Raw genomic sequence first — 6463 nt, forward strand, 5'->3', positions numbered from 1 at the left:
AAACACTGAGAACCTGATTGTAAACACTGAGAACCTGACTGTAAAAACTGAGAACCTGATTGTAAAGACTGAGAACCTGATTGTAAAGACTGAGAACCTGACTGTAAACACTGAGAACCTGACTGTAAACACTGAGAACCTGACTGTAAACACTGAGAACCTGATTGTAAACACTGAGAACCTGACTGTAAACACTGAGAACCTGACTGTAAACACTGAGAACCTGACTGTAAAGACTGAGAACCTGATTGTAAACACTGAGAACCTGACTGTAAACACTGAGAACCTGACTGTAAACACTGAGAACCTGACTGTAAACACTGAGAACCTGATTGTAAACACTGAGAACCTGACTGTAAAGACTGAGAACCTGACTGTAAACACTGAGAACCTGCCTGTAAACACTGAGAACCTGATTGTAAACACTGAGAACCTGATTGTAAACACTGAGAACCTGACTGTAAACACTGAGAACCTGACTGTGAACACTGAGAACCTGATTGTAAACACTGAGAACCTGATTGTAAACACTGAGAACCTGATTGTAAACACTGAGAACCTGATTGTAAACACTGAGAACCTGACTGTAAACACTGAGAACCTGATTGTAAACACTGAGAACCTGATTGTAAACACTGAGAACCTGACTGTAAAAACTGAGAACCTGATTGTAAACACTGAGAACCTGACTGTAAACACTGAGAACCTGACTGTAAAGACTGAGAACCTGATTGTAAACACTGAGAACCTGACTGTAAACACTGAGAACCTGATTGTAAACACTGAGAACCTGACTGTAAACACTGAGAACCTGATTGTAAACACTGAGAACCTGACTGTAAAGACTGAGAACCTGACTGTAAACACTGAGAACCTGACTGTAAACACTGAGAACCTGATTGTAAACACTGAGAACCTGACTGTAAACACTGAGAACCTGACTGTAAACACTGAGAACCTGACTGTAAAGACTGAGAACCTGATTGTAAACACTGAGAACCTGACTGTAAACACTGAGAACCTGACTGTAAACACTGAGAACCTGACTGTAAACACTGAGAACCTGATTGTAAACACTGAGAACCTGACTGTAAAGACTGAGAACCTGACTGTAAACACTGAGAACCTGCCTGTAAACACTGAGAACCTGATTGTAAACACTGAGAACCTGACTGTAAACACTGAGAACCTGACTGTAAACACTGAGAACCTGATTGTAAACACTGAGAACCTGATTGTAAACACTGAGAACCTGACTGTAAACACTGAGAACCTGACTGTGAACACTGAGAACCTGATTGTAAACACTGAGAACCTGACTGTAAACACTGAGAACCTGATTTTTTAACACTGAGAACCTGATTGTAAACACTGAGAACCTGACTGTAAAAACTGAGAACCTGATTGTAAAGACTGAGAACCTGATTGTAAAGACTGAGAACCTTACTGTAAACACTGAGAACCTGACTGTAAACACTGAGAACCTGACTGTAAACACTGAGAACCTGATTGTAAACACTGAGAACCTGATTGTAAACACTGAGAACCTGACTGTAAACACTGAGAACCTGACTGTGAACACTGAGAACCTGATTGTAAACACTGAGAACCTGACTGTAAACACTGAGAACCTGACTGTAAACACTGAGAACCTGACTGTGAACACTGAGAACCTGATTGTAAACACTGAGAACCTGACTGTAAACACTGAGAACCTGATTGTAAACACTGAGAACCTGATTGTAAACACTGAGAACCTGACTGTAAAAACTGAGAACCTGATTGTAAAGATTGAGAACCTGATTGTAAAGACTGAGAACCTTACTGTAAACACTGAGAACCTGACTGTAAAGACTGAGAACCTGATTGTAAACACTGAGAACCTGACTGTAAACACTGAGAACCTGATTGTAAACACTGAGAACCTTATTGTAAACACTGAGAACCTGACTGTAAACACTGAGAACCTGATTGTAAACACTGAGAACCTGATTGTAAACACTGAGAACCTGACTGTAAAAACTGAGAACCTGATTGTAAAGACTGAGAACCTGATTGTAAAGACTGAGAACCTGACTGTAAACACTGAGAACCTGACTGTAAACACTGAGAACCTGACTGTAAAGACTGAGAACCTGATTGTAAACACTGAGAACCTGACTGTAAACACTGAGAACCTGATTGTAAACACTGAGAACCTGACTGTAAACACTGAGAACCTGATTGTAAACACTGAGAACCTGACTGTAAACACTGAGAACCTGACTGTAAACACTGAGAACCTGATTGTAAACACTGAGAACCTGACTGTAAACACTGAGAACCTGACTGTTAACACTGAGAACCTGATTGTAAACACTGAGAACCTGACTGTGAACACTGAGAACCTGACTGTGAACACTGAGAACCTGATTGTAAACACTGAGAACCTGATTGTAAACACTGAGAACCTGATTGTAAACACTGAGAACCTGATTGTAAACACTGAGAACCTGACTGTAAACACTGAGAACCTGACTGTGAACACTGAGAACCTGACTGTAAACACTGAGAACCTGACTGTGAACACTGAGAACCTGACTGTAAACACTGAGAACCTGACTGTAAACACTGAGAACCTGACTGTAAACACTGAGAACCTGACTGTAAACACTGAGAACCTCCTGCAGCAGGATAACAGAGATCTTAGATCCTCTCACCAGCTGAAGGAACCGTCCCACCTTCTCTATTCTCCTCTCTGCAGGCTCAGAGTCACAGTCAGGTCACTGATCTGGGTCAGATCCTCCACAGCTCAGACTCAGCACCACCAGGTCCTAGTTTCTCTGAGGATTCTAGAAAAGCTGAATTATAAAACAGTCAGACTGATGATTGTGGATCAGGGAGGTGAAAACAGGACTGATAAAATCACTCACAGATAAAAGTCAATCAGTGAAGCTCCAATAAGAGAAAAGACCAGACTCTCTGTCCTGATGAGATCATCCTGATGGTCGGAGAGTCTCAGTCCTTCTCAGGAGGTTCCTGAAGACGATGGAGCTGCAGCCTAACACTCGGTATGTAGTCTACATCTGTTCAACAAGACTAATAATAACGTACGTACTCTACATCTGTTCAACAAGACTAATAATAACGTACGTACTCTACATCTGTTCAACAAGACTAAAAATAACGTACGTACTCTACATCTGTTCAACAAGACTAATAATAACGTACGTACTCTACATCTGTTCAACAAGACTAAAAATAACGTACGTACTCTACATCTGTTCAACAAGACTAATAATAACGTACGTACTCTACATCTGTTCAACAAGACTAATAATAACGTACGTACTCTACATCTGTTCAACAAGACTAATAATAACGTACGTACTCTACATCTGTTCAACAAGACTAATAATAACGTACGTACTCTACATCTGTTCAACAAGACTAATAATAACGTTTAAATACAGAGGCATGTTTGAGAGAATATTCAGGAATAAATGAACAGGAGAAGGACAGGCTGCTTCATAGAGAACTTCAAGAGAACTCTGTAGACCAGATCCTTCTGATCTAGAAATAAAGATTTACTGATGGACTGAAGAGAATTTAGAGCAGCAGGAAAAACAAACGGTTTAAATCAAAAAGAACAGAGAGATCATCACATCTTCAGCTGAAACATGTTTGAATAAATCCACTGCTTTAACAATAATAATAATAATAATAATAATAACTTTACTTCTATAGCACTTTTTTAAACACACAGTTACACTTTAGCGTCTAAATCAGGGGGGTCAAACTCAGACTGGGTCCGGGGCCAGATTTGATCTGAGAAGTCTTGAGGGCCGGACTATTTAGACCAGGAGTGTGAAAGTCAATCCGGATTCTGAATTTAGGCCTAACCTAAGAGGTCAACATTTAAACATAAAATGCCAACCTCGTTTTCACCATCAGTAAAACATGAAAACATATAAATAACACTGATAATAAATCATTCTGAGATTTAAAAAGTAAAAATAAAAAGTTTAAAGGCTCAAAGTCTGAGATAAAAGTCAAACTTGTTAGTTCAAAAGGTCAAAAAACAAAATTAAAAGGCAAAATAAAGTTTTTAAAAGGCAAATACATGAGCTAGAAAGTCAACATCACAAGTTTAAAAGGTAAAAATGTGACTTAGAGTTTAGAGTTATGACTCTTGAAGGTCAACACATGAAAAAGTCAAAATCATCATTTTAAGTCAGAACTGGGAGATTCAAAGTTGTAAATATGAAATGACAACATTCATTTATTTACTCACCTTCCTGAATTTTTAATCTAACTTCTTTTACTTTTCAGATTTTTGTAATCTGTCAAGGATATTTTAAATCATCCAGGTAAAGTTTACACATTTACTGGAGGAAACCTGCAGACCTGATGGTGGTCCAGTTAGACCAGAAGGATCTTATGATCCTGTGAGCCAGATGAAACTGTACCACGGCCGGTTATGGCCCCCGGGCCATGAGTTGGACACCCGTGGTCTAAATGCTTATTACTAAATGATAAATACCCTAAAAAATAAAAACTAGTTCCCGGTGTTTTAAAACCAATCCTGCCCCCTGCTGGTTCCTTTAGGATCTGCATTCTTTTTAAATGTGCCTCTCCTTCATCAACTGTTATTGACTTTAATATGACCTTTAACACCTGAGGGTCACCTGGTCGGTACTTACCTGTAGAACTCTCAAACACCTCAGCCTGACTGCCTCACGTACGTGGGTTCAGCTCCAGCCTCTTCTATGTGTTCCACTAATCCCTGGTCTCAGCTCTGTCCCCCATCCTGGTCCTTAACTACAGATTTAAGAAGAGAAAGACTCCATCCTCTCTGGGACCCACAGCTACAGTCTCACCCTCATCTACCTCATGGAGGAGATATATAACAATAAATAACAAAGTTCTAATTCTTAAAGACATGTTTATATTAACAGAGAAAAAGGGGAAAAACACAACAGAACATGAAATTAAATGATCATTTATTTCAATAATAATTACACCTTTACGTGTCTTTTCATTTGTCTTTGCTCAAACAAAATTCACTGGTCTGGTAAAAGACAGAAGCCTAACACCTTTAAATAATGATTAGAGTTACATTTCAAAGCTTTCAGCCTGGGCTAAGATGCTCCAGTCTCCTCTGAGTGACAAACTGAAAGAGTTTTTATCATCAGTAATATTTTATATTTTAATATTTTACCACAGCTGCTTTAAAAGTCTGCTGTGTCTGCTGCTCTTTATACTGATCCGTCTAAACCCTTCCATACTGTTGATCATGTTTAAAAGTCAGGCGAGTTTTTATTGGTCTGTCAGAACAGTCGCTGCGTTGGTTTGGTTTATTTATTGAACAGAACTCAGAGAGCAGGCAGAGGAATCCACCTCTAAATATGCTGAAGTTAAAAACGGCGTTCCTCAGGGCTCAGTCTTAGGACCGCCGTTATTCACCCTTTATATCAGCAGTATCGGGGAGTGCTCCCTGTGCTAATGTACATTTACATGCTGATGACAGGGTTAAAAACACAATATCAATAAAAAATATCCCAGTTTCCATTCTAGATGTATCATACATGCTGTCTATGCTTTTAGGTGCTTTAGTTTAATATGCAAGAAAGAGCGTTGTTTTACTGAATGCATGAAGTGCAAAAATAAATGATACCCAGAATAAGTCATGTGTTAATAGGACTACACATTTCTGCAGGATTTGAGGTTGCTACCACCTGACATTTGCAAATTACTTAAAGTTAAACCAGGCTGCAAGGTGACGCAGGGGTTAGCGTTGCTGCCTCACAGCAAGAAGTTCACTGGTTCGCTTCCTGTCAGGGCCTTTCTGTGCAGAGTTTGCATGTTCTCCATGTGCAGGCGTGGGTTCTCTGCAGGTACTCCGGCTTCCTAAAAATGGACACACGTTTTAAAATAGAATGAAGAATTTTATGGTAAAATTTGGAATTTCTCACTTTAAAAACATCATTTTTGATGCTCCAATAATGTGTTCATTTATTTGGACGCCACAGGACATTTTTAGGGTGTGAGATAAAATTTAGTCTATTTTTCAAATAAACTTAAAACATAAAGTAAGGCAAGTTGTGTTTGGTAGATTATGTCTTTGTTGTAACAATGCTTCTTGGTAATAAATCTTATACCGTTGGAAAGCCTGTTTATTACCCTTTTAAATGATGCCACATTTGTAAGGATCATGCATTTGTGGGATGAGCAGCAGAGCTGAGTATGTGGGTTGCGCCCATGAAAAATGTGCCAGATCTTCTCTGCCAACGCCAAACAGCTGATTCTGCTGTTGACTCTTGTTTGGTGTTTGGTGATTGGATGATTGAAGTTTGAAGAAACAAGACATACTGACAATTTAACAATTTATTCATTTAACAAACAGGAGCCTCAGTAGAAGAACCAATCACAGCCACAACAGCCTGGCTCCTCCTCCTCATGCTGGTCACCAGCCTGGTCACAC

Source organism: Cheilinus undulatus, linkage group 17 (assembly GCF_018320785.1).
Source record: "Cheilinus undulatus linkage group 17, ASM1832078v1, whole genome shotgun sequence".
Taxonomy (NCBI): Eukaryota; Metazoa; Chordata; class Actinopteri; order Labriformes; family Labridae; genus Cheilinus; species Cheilinus undulatus.